This window comes from Scyliorhinus canicula, chromosome 1, assembly GCF_902713615.1.
Source record: "Scyliorhinus canicula chromosome 1, sScyCan1.1, whole genome shotgun sequence".
Classification (NCBI taxonomy): Eukaryota; Metazoa; Chordata; class Chondrichthyes; order Carcharhiniformes; family Scyliorhinidae; genus Scyliorhinus; species Scyliorhinus canicula.
The window spans coordinates 137061398-137077556 of NC_052146.1; positions in this window are offsets into that span (position 1 = coordinate 137061398).

The following is a 16159-nucleotide window of genomic DNA, read 5'->3' on the forward strand; positions in this document are numbered from 1 at the left end:
ATCAAACCAGGTCCGTACCGGCAGGACCTGGCTCTGCAGGCAGCCTGCGGAGTCCTCGGGGGGGGGGGGGGGGGGGGGGGGATCTGGCCCCGAGGGGAACCCCCACGGTGGCCTGGCCCATGATCAGGGCCCGTCGATCCAGGGGCGGGCCTGAGCCGTGGGGGCACTCTTTCCCATTGCGCCGGCCGCTGTTACGGTCCGCCATGGACAGCGCTGAGAAGAAACCCCCTGCGCATGCGCTGGAATGACGCCAGTACATGCTGGCGCTCCCGCATATGCGCCAACTCGCGCCAGCCGGCGGAGGCCCTTCGGTGCCATTTGGCACGGTGCCAAGCCCTGCCGGCGCCGCCCTAGCCCCTGAAGGTGTGGAGGATTCTGCACCTTCCGGCAGCTCGACGCCGGAGTGGTTGATGCCACTCCTCGGCGCTGGTACAGCCTGCCCCGCCGGTTAGGGGAGAATCCTGCCCCTCCATTGTAAATCACAGGCATTAGCTCATTTCCATACAAGTATATTACTAGGATACAAAATGGTAAATTTAACCTTTATAAAATAAATAATCTTTAATGTAACAAATAGGCTTACATTAACACTGCAATGAAGTTTCTGTGAAAAGCCCCTAGTCGCCACACTCCGGCCCTGTTCGGGTACACAGACGGAGAATTGAGAATTCTCAGCTGGTACAGGAATTGAACCCGCGCTGCTGGCCTTGTTCTACATCGCAAACCAGCTGTCTAGCCACCGAGCTAAACCAGCCCCGTATGGTTATCACGTTTAGTCTGGCATTGGTTAGTCGTACCTGCATCTCTGCACTTCACCACCGTATCTGAGAAATGAGGACCAACAGAAAAAGAAAATAAATATATTTGATAAGCCTACGTTCATTCTCCAAATTGTTGGTTTATGAAGTTGATTATATATAGTCTGAATTCCCCATCAAATAGTGCAACTGCCCAAAGGGACTTCCTGCATCACTGTGGTTGGTACACCCTCACACCCTGCCGAATTGCCCCGTGTGGGGTTTTGGCGGGGGAGGGAATCGCGCCGCGCTGGTCAGCGGCCGCTGGCAGCGCCCCCCCCCCCCCCCGACGATTCTCTGACTTGCGATGGGCCGAGCGGCCGCCCGTTTTCGGCCGGTCCCGCCGGCGTAAATCAAACCAGGTCCGTACCAGTGGGACCTGGCTCTACGGGCGGCCTGCAGAGTCCTCGGGGGGCCGGGGGAGGGGGGGGGGGCACGGGGGGATCTGACCCTGGGGGGTGCCCCCACGATGGCTTGGCCCGGGATCGGGGCCCACCAATCCGTGGGCAGGCCTGTGCCATGGGGGCACTCTTTCCCTCCATGCCGACTGCTGGCAACCTCCGTCATGGCCGGCACGGAGAAGAACCCTTCTGCGCACGCACTGGGATGATGCCAGCACATGCTGGTGCTCCCACGCATGCGCCAACTCGCGCCGGCTGCCGGAGGCCCTTGTGCGCCGGTTCGCGTGGCGCCAAGCCCTCCAACATGCGATTGTGGAGCAAGGTTGTTGAAAGGCTCTATTGTTTATTAAAAAGTACAGGTACATATTTCTTTGAGACAGGATGCATTAGCATATAACATCTAAACTTATTTGGGTAGAAACTGCCTTTCCTGTGGTATACTACAGCACTTATAAAGGACATATTGCAAGAGAGTAGTGGCACATGATTGTCAAAATATTTATCCATTATCTAATACTACTCAATTTCTCATCCATTAATTTTGTAATGCATCCTGTTTTATTTCAAATCAAAGGTTTTTTAATGGATTCACCACAAGTGCTCCATTTGATGGTATCCCCACTACTGACAATTACCTCATGCAAAATCCAGATAAAACCACTATTGCATATAAGCTGAATACTGGTAACAGTGACCTGTAGTAAGTGGCTTGCCAGTGATTGCATGTAGTGAATAAGTTAATCTGGTCAATTCTCTCAAGTAAAGTACTCTAGCTTGGCATAATTAACTGGAAAGTGTAATCTACTAAAGTATTTTTTCACTTAAGTTAGGGATGCTGACCCTGTCATTAGCTCAGTGAATAATGGTAGAAATAGTCCTGAAGTTTGATTTAATCTTTACTGCCTTTTTGAAATGAAATGAAATGAAAATCGCTTATTGTCACGAGTAGGCTTCAAATGAAGTTACTGTGAAAAGCCCCTAGTCGCCACATTCCGGCGCCTGTCCGGGGAGGCTGGTACGGGAATCGAACCGTGCTGCTGGCCTGTTTGGTCTGCTTGCAAAGCCAGCGATTTAGCCCTGTGCTAAACAGCCCCTAGCTCTTGCAGTAGCTCTTCAGGGATATCATAAACAAGTGAGCTTGTGACATTTTCTTATCCAGAACCAAAATGACTGTGAGACCATTCTTGCCTATAATAGTTAATTGTGCTGGAATCACTGGCCAGAATTCTCCCAACTGGGGATCAGTTAGTAGGGGTGGGAATATGGAATGTTTCTTATTGTGGAGGCCGGCAGGAAAATACACCAAATCTTCTGGCCTCAACTTCGTTAATTATGCATCCGGATACTGTGCGCCATATTCCGTGGCGGGGCAGGCTTGATGGCGCATAGTCTGCCATTCTATCTGGGTGCCACTTTGAAAAGACATCAACACCCCCTGGCCCACTTTTGAAGAAAGGAGGTGGGCCTCGGAAAAATGAAGATGGATCTCTGGGAGCACTCTGAGGCCAGAAGACGCAGCTCCTGAGAAGGAAGGTGGATCTCCAGGAACATTCTGTGGCTGGACCCTCGCCAGGACACCAAATCTGGAAAGTCTACCTGAAGCCCGCCTCCCACCCATTGTTGTCTAAAGTGAAACTTAAAAATGAAGGAAGAAAGGACAGGTAGTGATTTAGTTGGTGACTTTGATGCCTTTGAGGAATTTGATTTAACTAAGCCTCTTAGTTTAATGCCGACATTTGCAGAGGGTGGAGTTGAAAATATTTCTCCCCATCTGAAAAGATTGGTGAAGAGATTCTTGGGCTATTATGTTAGAGTGTGTTTTATCAGGTACCGCTATGAGTATAGGCTTATCGGAAGAACAATCTTCAGAAAAGAGATAGTAAAAGAGACAATATTAAACGTTTATTTGCTAATCCCACAAGCTTGTCACTTGAAGTTTAGGACTGTAAGAAATAGACTTTGGTAGAGGTTGCAAACAGAAAAGAAAGTCTTGTGGGATCAATGGTTTAGAGAATTAAAGTTAAACAAGGATTTTCAAAATGTTAGAGAGGTTGTGATTATGGAAGAGTTTAGAAATAGCTGTCCAGTAAACATTAAGGGATATTTGGATGAGGGACAAAGTAAAAAGATCAGCGAGGCTGTTTTTTTAGCTGACATTAATGATATTTCACAAATAGCTGAGTGTAGGTAAAGGGTCAAATGGAAATCAGCAAGGAGAGTTGTGATGTAAGAAACCCAGTGAGGGTAACAATGCTAATGGTCAGGAACAAGTCAAAGGATGCCAGTTTACTAAAGATGGAAAGTTGGAAAATAAAGCTGGAGGAAAGAAGATAATAAGCGGGATTCTCCTGCAACTGACCGGATTGTCTGACGCCGGCGCCAAGAGCGGCACAAACCACACCGGCGTCGGGGCTACTGGAAGGTGTGGAATCCTCCGCACTTCCCAGGGCTAGGCTGGCGCTGGAGGGGTTGGCGGTGTGCCAACTGGCACCAAAGGCCTGGCGCGAGTTGGCACATGCGCAGAACCGCCAGCGTGGTTCCGCGCATGCGCAGACCGGCATATGCAGCAGGGGTTCTTCTCTGCGCCGGCCATAGCAGAGCCCTACAGAGGCCGGCACGGAAGAAAAGAGTGCCCCCACGACACAGGCCCACCCGAAGATGGGTGGGCCCCGATCGCGGATCAAGCCACTGTGGGCCCCCCTCAGCTCCCCGAATCTCCCCGTGCCCACCCCGAGGACTCACCTAGCCGGCCTACAAGCCAGTTCCCGCCGTGATGGACACCCAGGGGTCGGAGAATCCCGCCCAAGGGGTGTGACACAGCAACCCCATTGTACCCGACTCCTTCTGCCCGGCATGATCTGGATCACATACTCGCTGGACAAGACCCAGATTTGAATAATTTGAGTCATTTAAATACCCGGACGCTGGTACGCACCGGCCGTGCCTGGTGACCCCGCCCGTGCGCTGTTTTGTACTTGCCCACACAAATGTGGGCCAGGCTTAGTGGCATGTGGTGGGTCTCCCAGGACATTGGACACTCCCGGAGGGCCAGGAATAGGGCAAGGTGGCACCCTGGCACTCACACTGGCAGCTGGGCACCTTGGCACTGCCAGACTGGTACATGTCAGTGTCACCACTCTGGCACAGCCATGGTGCCCTGGTGGCACTTTCAGGATACTAGTCTAGCAAGGTCAAGGTGCTCAGGTGGTATTGCCAGGGTTCCAGGCTGGCAGTGCCAGTGTGCCAGGCTAGCAGGGCCTTGCCACCTCTGAGGGGCGGGGGAGTTCCGGCGGCCTCCCTGAGGTTGGAGGGTGAGGAGGGGTTCAAAACATGGGGGCCGGCCTGAAAAGGGAGGGGAAAGATCAGGGGCGGAATTCTTCAACCGCCCGCCGGGCCGGAGAATCGCTGGAGGGTGGCGTGAATCCCGCCCTGCTGTCCCGACGCCAGCTGCCAGATTCTCCGGCGCCGGTTTTTGGGCGGCGGTGGGAATTGTGTCGTGCCGGTCGGGGCCGTTGGCAGTGGCCCCCCTGGCGATTCTCCGCTCCGCGATGGGCCGAGTGGCTGCCCCTTTTCGGCCAGTCCTGCCGGCGTGAATCAAACAAGGTCGTTACCGGCGGAACCTGGCTCTGCGGGCAGGCTGCAGAGTCCTCAGTGTGGGGGGGGAGGGAGCGTGGGTGGATCTAGCCCGGGGGGCCCCCACGGTGGCCTGGCCCGTGATCGGGGCCCACTGATCTGCGGGTGGGCCTGTGCCGTGGGGGCACGCTTTCCCTCCACGCCGGCCACTGTAATGATCCGCCATGGCTGGCGTGGAGAAGAACCCCCCTGTGCATGCACTGGGATGACGCCAGAACACGCTGGTGCTCCCGAGCATGTGCCAACTCGCACCGGCCGGCGGAGGCCCTTCGGCACCGGTTGGTGTGGTGCCAACCCCACCGGCGCTGGCTGGCGTGACGCCAACCCCGCCAGCGCCTGCCTAGCCCCTGAAGGTGCGGAGGATTCCACACCTTCCAGGTGGCCCAACGCCAGAGTCTATGGCCCTTCCCGCCGTGTAACGGAGGTTCCCGGCCCAGGGCTTCCACTCAAAATGGCTCTTCAAATCTCCTCGAGGCCAAATTAAACAGAAAAGTGCTGTTGAAAAGGTGAGTGTTACTTGATGTGCAGCCACCGAGAAACATCTTGCATGCCGTTCAGTAGACTTTAACTTGAGTCCGCTAAATCATGCCCAATCTGTTCCCATTGCAATAAGACTGGCAACAGGGGTGTCAGATTGCATTCAACAGCTTGAAATCTGTGCAAAATACTATACCTGTTCTAGCAGTTTATGTTGGTTTGTGATGCCAGAGATGTACATGAGTACTGGGTGCTGTGTTATTACAAGAAGATAACTAGGCATTGGAAAACCGGTAGGATATTTTCATGGAAGTTGAATGTACATCAGAAGAAATATTCATCCATCAAGAAGAGACTTTAGTTTGGAGTTAGCCTTGTAGCTTTTCTAAATTTATGTTGCAAGCAAGTACTCAGAGACAATTATAAATTCTGACCACAGTCCTTTAAAATTTCTGGAAAAGTTTTGAAATCAGAACACCAGACTATTCAGGTGGCGTCTATCACAACGACCATTTAATTTATAAATTAGAGGTGTGGCTGGATAAGAAAATGTTATTGGAGATATGTTGTTAAGAGTTGAAAATTCTAAAGAACTTTGGCATTTTGAAAATTGAGAATGAACTATATTTTTAGAAAATGCTTTTGTATATTTTCCTGATATGTACCATGCTATAGTGTAACAGTTGTGTATGTAGAGATAAATATAGTAAGTAATGCAAAACGGGTTGCGAAAATGAAACTCTTTTTAGAATTATAATGGTTCATTTTTCTGTGAGGTCAGACGTGTGAAGAAAGGGAATACTACTTTTTAATATTTTGGGAGATTATTGTGTTATTCTGTGAATCTGACTTGTGGCTGTGTTTATGCGTGCGTAACACTAATTTAGTTAGGCTGGAGACTGGGTGTCTACAAGTTTGAGGCTATCAAAGGGATCTAGGTGTGAAAGGCAGGCACATAATGTAAATATGGCTAAGTTGAATTGTCTACAAACAAATAAGCAGTGGGTGCAAATTTGTGTCAGGAGAAAACAAAGGATTTGTATTTATTGTTTTTAAATTTCAAATGGAAGCAAAAAGGGTTTATAATTTAGAATAAGCCAGAAATAAATAAGGCAAGGATCTTACATGTTATTTTACCTGGAAGCGGGGACAGTTTGGACAACATAAAGTATTTTTATATTCTGGGAAATCTGAGTTTCAAAGAATGATAAAGACAACAAAATCGAGATGAAATAGGAAAAATATCTAATGAGAGGTTGGGAGCACTGATTGAGAGAGGCAATGTGAGTCCTCCTGGTATGCTCCTGTGTGGTGGAAGAGAACTATGAAAAGAAAAAGTAAAGCAGCCTTCAGCAACCCCAGAAAGTGTTTGTTGTCTCAGAAAGCAGGGTTTGTTTTAAAGTTTCTTGATTTTCTACAGCAGATTGGGAAAGATAGGAGACCTGTGACTTAACTTCCTTACAGCAACAGTGGGGTTATCTTCTAGTAGCTTCTCGTGGAATTTTTATTGATTAAATATCTATAAAGGATTTTTGCCTCAAGGATGTTTATTTGAGAGTCTAACCAAGTAGGAAATCTGTTTGGGTGAATTTTCTGTAAGGTTAATTGTAACCCTGTAAATGTAATCTTGCATGTTTAAGTTTTCTTTTCTTTTGTTAATATATGTATTAACTCGACATCTAAAATCCCCAAAGTGTTATCAGAATTTGTGCCTTCTGACTTCATTAAAAATACAGAACGAAAAGAGTTGTGATAAGCTTGCTAAATTGCCCTTCAGGATTTGCTTTGTACGACAATTGCCACTAGCTCCGTGGATCACAATATTGGAACATTGACTGACTGACTAATAATTTCTCCCAATTTAGGCACCATTCCTAAAATGCTCCCTTATTACCAGATTGTCAACTGGTTCATTGCTGTCACAGTGTACAATTGTAGTGTTATAGACTTTGTAAACAACTATACTCTCTTTTTAAATGGACATTGTGGGTCACAGAATATTTTTAAGGCAGAGATAGATTGATTCTTGAAAAGCAAGGAGGTGAAAGGTGATCAGAGGTAGGTGGGAATCAAGGTTAGTCAGAACAGCCATCATCTTACTGAATGGCGGCCCAGAGCTGAAGGGCCGAGTGGCCTACTCCTGCTCGTAACTTGTATGTTTATATGTAAAATGGCTGCCAAGAGTTGCCAGACTTTGAAATTGTAGTAGTACTAGGACTACAATTTTGTCAAGCTTCCAGAAATCTCCGAGTGTATGGATTACAAGCAAACATACCCAGACATGAAAATAGACTTTTGAAGTTCAATGGGTCATCAAACAGACAATGGGTGGGATTTTCTGATCCAGCCCGCTCAGGGACCAGGAATTTCTGTCAGAGACCTTTTAATGGTCCATTAAATTGTCTGTCTCGCCCGCAATTCCCGCAGTGGGCGGGATTGGAAAATTTACTACAGTGGATGTATCTATAGGCATGAACAGTCCCAATTCCTATTCCATTCAATAGGGAAGAGTTGGGCCATTCAAGTTCATGGCTGGGATATTTAAAAGTTAATTACCTAAGCCAAAAGGCAGTGGGTAAGATACACCCCAGGCATGGACTATACAGTTTCCTTTTTGGGACCCGATTGGGCATTTTGAGACTGTGGGCATTTTGTTTTTTCTGGGGGGAAAAACACATAAAAAAAGCAGGGCTAGCTGCCGAGAGACAGTGAAATAAAAGCAAAATATGGCAGATTCTGGTATTCTAAAATCCAAATGGAAAATAATGGAAAATCCCAACAGGTCTGACAGCATCTGTGGAGGGAGACACTCACTCTCTCCCTTTTTCTCTCTACAGATGCTGCCAGAGGTACTGAGATTTTCCAGCATTTTCTGTTTTATGCCTAGAGACAGATCCATTTTTTAAGAACCATCGCAAAACTACCTCAGCCCAGGAAGAGACAGAGAAAGGCATCCAGGAAATCAGCTGCCGATCTGCTATAAGTGCCACTGCTGCAGAACAGAAGTGAGAGAACCTTCTCCCCATTTATCGGATTCCACCTAACAATGTCACTAACCTCTGCCGATTTGACAGTGGAGCTATTGCAGCTTCAGGGACAACTTTTCAACCTTAACATTTCAGGTGAGGCAAATACATTTTGACTTCAAATCTACCAGGCTTGGACCTTAAAGATTGAGCTTGATTTGGATTTCTAAGTATCATTTTATCTGAATTTGAAATTAATCTTTGTGTGCAATAAGCTGGAATTTCCCGGCAGCACCCCCCCACCCATGGGTTTCCTGGCGGCATGGGGTGGCTTCAGTTGGAAATCCCATTGACAAACGGCAAGAATAGAGAATTGCACTACCAGTGAATGGCGCACCGCTGAGGAAATTGCGGCTGGAGAACTGGAGAATCCAGTCCTTTGTGTTAGTAACTTTATCTCTTAAGCGACTTCCAGAGTAGCAGTGTGAAATAAACAAACCTTTTTCCCTTTAAGTAAAAAGGCTTTTGCTCCTGGGTATTTTCAATTGAATTACTTATTCCAAGGGTATAATACACACACTCACCAATGTTAACTGCGGGGAAATACTGTTGAAAACTTCCATGACATTACTCATAACTAATAAAGCCCCCTAGTCTCTTGTCAGTGTAAAGGCTTTCTGCTTGTGGAACTATTTTGAATTGATTTGATAAACCTCTTCCTTTTCACATCTGTGTTAATAATTCTCCCCCGGATTAGGTGCAAGCAAAATCTCTCATTACTACCACACGTTTCTTCTTATGATCTTGATTTTCATATAGATACATTCCATGACCAAGTTGCCACACCGGAATATTTTTTAAATGCTCCCACATCGTCCCCTGTTCTGTATCCCTGCTTGTCTTGACTCTCATCTACTGACGACAAGTATTAAGGTGACTCCTTTACATTTTTGTGGTGTCACCTTTTAGTAATAATGTTAATAATGTTACACCACCCCAAATCCTTATTCATTTTAAAAAATCCTGTAGATCTCCCATTATGTTATCACATAATTTATATCTCAAGTTCCGAATTGTCTTAGCATTTAGTGCTTCTAGTTCCAAATTGTCATAGCATTTGCACAAGGACATTTTGATTGATTGGCAGGGCAGCTTGGAGTAAATGGTTAAAAAAACATAGGAGATCCAGGACTTTACAAATAGCATTCACTTGCTGAAGGAGCTGCACTCTGAAAGCTAGTGATTCCAAACAAACCTGTTGGACTTTAACCTGGTGTTGTAAGACTTCTTATTGTGCTCACCCCAGTCCAATGCCGGCATCTCCACATCAGGGCTTTACAAATAGAGGCATAGAGTACAAAAGCAAAGAAGTTTGAAGATGTAACGAGTAGAGTTGACCAGGGAGACCCGATGAATGTGGTTTATTTAGACTTTCAGAAGGCTTTCAACAAGGTCTCAAATAGCAAATTGCTATGTAAAGTTAAAGCAAATGGGATTGTGGGTGGTTTCTTGAGATTGATAGAAAGCTGGTTAGCAGACAGGAAGCCAACAGTTAGAATAAATGGGTATTTTTCCGATTGGCAGGCAGTGACTCATGGGGTACCATCTGTGCTAGGACTCCAACTCTTCACATTATATATCAATGACTTGGACAAGGCAACTAAATTTACTATTTCAAAATTTGCATAGGATACAAAGTTGGGTGGAAGGAGGAGCTGTGAGGAGGATGCAGAAATACTTCAGCGTGATTTGGACAGGCTGAGTGAGTGGGCATATGCATGGCAGATGCCGTATAATGTGGACAAATGTGAGGTTATCCACTTTGGTAGCAAAAATGGGAAGGCAATTTATTATTTGAATGGGTGGGAATTGAAAGAGGTCGATACTCAGCGAGACCTTGGCGCCCTCGTGCATCAGTCACTAAAAGTAAGCGGGCAGGTACAGCAGGCAGTAAAGAAGGCAAATGGTATGTTGGCCTTCATAGCGAGAGGATTTCAGTACAGGAATAGGGACGTTTTACAACAATCGTATAGGGCATTGGTGAGGTCACACCTGGAGTATTGTGTGCAGTTTTGGTGTCCTTATCTGAGGAAGGATGTTCTTGCTTTCGAGGGAGTGCAGCGAAGATTTACCAGACTGATTCCAGGGATGGGCAGGACTGTCATATGAAGGGAGGCTAAATCGGTTAGGATTATATTCTTTGGAGTTGAGAAGAGTGAGAGGGGATTTCATAGAAACTTATAAAATTCTAACAGGATTATAAAGGGTAGATTCAGAAACCATGGGCCGAATTCCCTGACCCTCCGCCGGGTCGGAGAAACCCCTCCCCGCCGCTCTGACACCAGCTGCTGTATTCTCCGCTGCTGGTTTTTGTGTGGGGGCGGAGATCACGCCGCACCGGTCGTGGACCTTTGGCAGTGCCCCCCCCACCCGCCGATTCTCCGGGCCCCGATGGGCTGAGCGGCCATCCGTCTTCGGCCAGTTCCGCCGGCGTTGATTAGACAAGGTCCACACCGGTTGGACCTGGCTTTCAGGGCGGCTTGCAGAGTCCTCGGGGAGGTGCGGTGGGATCCGGCCCTGGGGGAGGACCTCACAGTGGCCTGGTCCGCGGTCGGGGCCCACCGATCTGCAGGCGGGCCTGTGCCGTGAGGGCACTCTTTCCCTCCGCACTGGCCTGTGTAAGGCTCCATGATGGCCAATGCGGAGAAAAAACCCCTGCACAGGAATCACGCCAGCGGTTCTGCGCATGCACCAGAACACGCTGGTGCTCCTGCACATGCGTCAACAAGCTCCGGCTGGCGGAGGCCCTTCGGCGCCGGTTGGCGCGGCGCCAACCACTCCGGCTTAGCCCCCAGAAGTGCGGAGGATTCCACACCTTCTGGGCTGCCCGATGCTTGAGTGGTTCATGCCATTCTTTGGTGTCGGTACGGCCCGCCGCGCCGATTGCAGGAAAATCCCGCCCTATGGTCGATTCTCCGGCAATTGGAGGATCAGCGACAATTGCACCGGCGCAGTTCCCGTGGCACAGGTCTGGGGCCGTTGAAAGTGGCCCCCGCGGTGATTCTGCGCGCTCGATGGGCCAAGTGCCCACTGAGTTCCGCCGAGCCCCACCGGCGTCATTTGCGTATGATCGTACCCGGCGGGACCTCGCCGTTCTGGCTGCGGGGGTCATGCTGGTGGCGGGGGGCAGGGTGAGCCAACTCCGGGGGTGCCCTCCATGGTGGCAAGGCCCACGGGGGCAACCGATCGGCAGGCGTGCTAATTCAAGGGGGGGGGCTCTCTTCCACCACGCCGGGCCCCTGAAGGGCTCCGCCATATTGCCCGCGGGCCGGTGCGGAGACGGCCGTGGCGCACATGCGCTGACCCATGCTGGCCGTGGCATGCATGCGCAGACCCGCACCGGCTGTGGCGGGCCAGCCTTTGGCGCCTGAACAGTGCACAGCACTCCGGCACCATTCTAGCCCCCGAGGAAGGGGAGAATGACTGGGCCTGAAGGCCTATTGACGCCAGTGTCGCTAGCGTTGGTTTTGACGCCTGTGTCAACACTTGGCTGGGATTTCAAAGAATTCCGGTCCATGTTCCCAATGGTGGGAGTGTCCAGAACTAGGAGTCATAGTTTGAGGATATGGGGTAAACCTTTTAGGACTGAGGTGAGGAGAGGTTTCTTCACCCAGAGACTGGTGAATCTGTGGAATTTACTACCACAAAAAGTAGTTGAAGCGAATGCATTGTTTAATTTCAAAAAGGAATTCGATATAACTCTTGGGGCTGAAGGGATACCGGGATTTGGGGGAAGGTGGGATCAGGGTATTGAACTTGATGTTCAGTCATGATCATAATGAATGCTGAAATAGGCTCAAAGGGCCGAATGTCCTCCTCCTGCTTCTATTTTCTGTGTATGTTTCTATGTAAGTTACTGAGAAATCTTTATTAAATCCTGGTTTAGCCTCAACCGGAATATTGGGCGGGGTTCTCCAATCCCGCAGCAGAGTGTCCACGGCATCGTAAACGCTGTCGCGTTTTACGATGTCATGAACGGGCCAAGCCGACAACTAATTTCGGCCCCTACAAGGGGCCAGCACGGCACTGGAGCGGTTCACGTCACACCAGCTGGTGATCCCGAGGCAAAATGGACGCCCTGGCATCCGCGCATGCGCAGTGGCTTCCTTCAACGCGCTGGCCCTGACGCAACATGCACAGGACTACAGGGGCCGGCGCGTAGGAAAGGAGACCCCAGCCAGAGAGGCTGGCCTGCCGCTTGGTGGACCCCGATCGAGGGCCAGGCCACACTGGAGGCCGGACAACCCCCCCCCCCCCCCCCCCCCCCCCCCCCCCCCCCCCCCCCCCCCCCCCCCCCCCCCACCCCCCCCTGGACCCTTCCACTTCAAAGTCCCGCCGGCTGAGAGCAGGTGTGGACAGTGCCGGCGGGACTCGGCGTTTTCATGATGGCCGCTCGCCCAATCCCGGGCTGAGAATTAGAGCCCGCGTAGAGTGGCCCCCGAACAGCACTGCGCTAACCACGCCGGCACCAATTGCGCCGATTCTCCGTTCTGCGGAGAATTGCGTGCCGGCGTCGGGGTGGCATGCCGCGATTTGCGCTGGTCGCGGGGATTCTCCAGCCCGGCCCTGGGCTGAGAGAATCTCGCCCATTATGTCCAATTCTGGGCAGCACGCATTAGGAAGAATGCAAAACAATTGACAAGAATGGGTCCAGGGATAGGTAATTCGGTTAAATGGCTAGGTCAGAGTTGCTGAGGCTTAATAATGATCGCTTCTTGTCACAAGTAGGCTTCAGTGAAGTTACTGTGATAAGCCCCTAGTTGCCACATTCCAGCACCTGTTCGGGGAGGCCGGTACGGGAATTGAACCCGCGCTGCTGCCTTGTTCTGCATTACAAGCCAGCTGTTTAGCCCAATGTGCTAAACCAGCCATTCTTGTATCTTCTTGTATCTTCAGAAGAGAGAAGGTCGAGAGGAGATTTGATAAGAGCTGTTGAAAATCATCAATGGTCTAATCAGAGAACTGTAGGTAGATAGAAACCTGTTCCATTGGCAGAAGTGTAGATAATAGTGGATGATAAAGGATATAAATGTGGCATTCAGGAAGAATCTATTTTGTACACAATTGGTTACAATCAGGAATGCGCTGTCTGAAAGGATGGGGGAGGGAGATTCAATCATAATTTTCAAAAGGAAATTGAGATAAGCACCTGAAGGGGAAACTAAAATTGGGGTTGCAGGGGAAAGGTCAGGGGGTTGTACTAACTAAGTGCACTTGCAGAGGGCTGGCATGGACACAACAGGCTTAATGGTCTCCTTTTGAGTTTAAATCATTCTATGATTCTATTTACAAAAATGCAAGTTGTTGCTTTCAGGTGTCCCAAGTTTTAAAGTCTATTATAATAGAACCATCGAATGGTTACATCACTGAAGATGCCGTTTGGCTCATTGTGACTGTGGCAGCATCTGCAAGAGAAAATATATGCAAAGCAATATACAATATCAAATGTAAAAATATATAATGTATAGAAATATATATGAAGAGCAAATATATATGTTATAGAAGTTTCTCTGTTATTATACTGCCTGTTCCAGTGCAGTATGGGGATGTTGCATTGTAAGTGTGTACCTATGCTAATCACATAACAGTTCAGATATGTTCGAATGCAATATGCTGACCTCTTGTACAGAGGTGTGATTGGAATTTGGGAAAAGGAAAATTTTTCTCCTGTCGTACAAAATTTTGTTGAGAGCTAAATAAGAGGGGTGATCCGAACAAGTTCAAAGCAGATTCTGTATGGCACCAGTGCCCATAGTGAAGTACAATAACAATTTGATTCGGAAAGAAAGGTTCTTTGATTACTAAGCCCCACTCTACATTCTTTCTGGTCAATTGGGTGTTCTGTAGTCATCAGGTTTATCGTGATTACAATTGGCTGCAGGGTGTTTGCAGTTGGCATGTTGATGTAAAAAACAAACGCAGTCCGACAGCTGTGAGAAGGCACCTCCACACTGATCAAACATGAAGAACAAGCACACGTACATCACCGGGAAAGAAAGTGGCAGCATTTCAGCAATACCTTAGCTCTGGACCCTCAGGGCATCTGGGCACATTTGATCATGTACACCCTGAAATAATTTGTTGTATTGGACTATGTTTTGAGTTATTCCAATAAAATCCAGCACAACTGCTGATGACATCTTGTCACTTTGGCAAAGCTATTATTTTGTTCCACTTGTCATGAGAAATGAATACTTGTAAAACATATTTCCATACAATATTTTTCCTGACCTTTTTTTTATTCATTCATTGGATGTAGGTGCTGCTGGCAAGGCCAGCATGCATTGCCCAACTTTAATTGCCCTTGAGAAAGTGATGGTGAGCCACGTTCTTGAACTGCTGCAGTCCATCTGGTGTGTTCCACCCACAGTGCTGTTTGGAAGACTTTGACCCATCGATGATGAAGGAATGGTTCTGTATTTCCAAGTCAGGCTGGTGCGTGATATGGAAGGGAATTTGCAGATGGTGGGGTTCTCCTGTGCCAAATGCCCTTGTTCATCTAGATGGTAGCAATTGCAAATTTGGGAAGTGCTGTGTAAGAAGCCTTGCCAAGATGCTGCAGTATGTCCTGTAGATGGCACATACTGCTTTCACTGTGTGTCGCTGGTGGAGGGAATTAATTTTTAAAGTGGTGGTTGAGATGTCAATCAAATGAGCTATTCTGTCCTGGATAGTGTTGAGCCTCTTGACAGCTGAATTTCCGTTACCCACCCAGGCAAGTGGGGAATATATTCCACCACACTCCTGAATTGTGTTGATGGTTGCAAGGCCTTGAGGTATCAAGAGGAGAATCTGATCTTCTCTTTGAGTGAAGGTATTTATATGGCTGGTTCCCTGTTAATGCTGACCACAAGTATGATAATGGTCGGGGATTCAGCAATAGTACTGTTGTTGAATGTCAAGAGGGGGTGGTTGAACACACCCTTATTGGAGATGGTCATTGTCTGCCACTTGTACAGCATGAATGTTACTTGCCACTTCTCAGCTCAAGCCTGAAAATTGTCTAGTGTAAGAGACTAAAACCTCACAAAAATATACATCAACATGATCATTGCTATTTCTAAAATTTTAAAACTGGACCAAAACCTTTAAAATGGCTGGACCTGTGCCTGTCTGTGACCTCCCAAACAAAAGAAGCTTCTTGGTAGTTTTGAGAGAACTTGCACCTTGTTATCTCAAAGGAACTACTAATAACTACATGTGGACTGCACAGTCTAACTTCAAAGAGCTATGCAAAAGTCATCTGCATTTAATAATCCAGACAGGACAGAAGGGGATTAATTTCCTGCTAAAATAAATCCCTGCAAACTTCCTTTCAAATCCTCATGGCTGAGGCATTTAACAATGTTTTGGAATCCAGGTGATGGATACATATCGGACGGGATTCTCCGCCAGTGGGATGCTCCATTTTGCTGGTGTCCAGGGGTTTCCCGACAGCGTGGGGCTGCCCCACAATGGGAAACCCCATTGACCGGCCGGCATAATGGAGAATCCCGTTGGAGGGTCGGGGCAAAAATGCTGCACGGCGGAGCAGAGCATTCAGCCCATCCTTTGTCAAAGACTTTTGTCATGTAACATTGGTCTCTGGCTTGTGGAACTAATTATGTTACCTTAATGAACTGCATAGTCCAATCTGCTGTTTACCATCTAACCAGCAGCCTCACAGGTGCACAGGAATAACTGTTTAAAATTTTTTTTTTTATTGAAGTCATTTTCAATATAAACATAATGGGCTTGTGATGTACCTGACCAGCAAGAGCTGAAGTGGCGCCAACAACAGTGGGCGCAATTCTCCCATCGGGAGACTAAGTCCCAACGCCGGAGT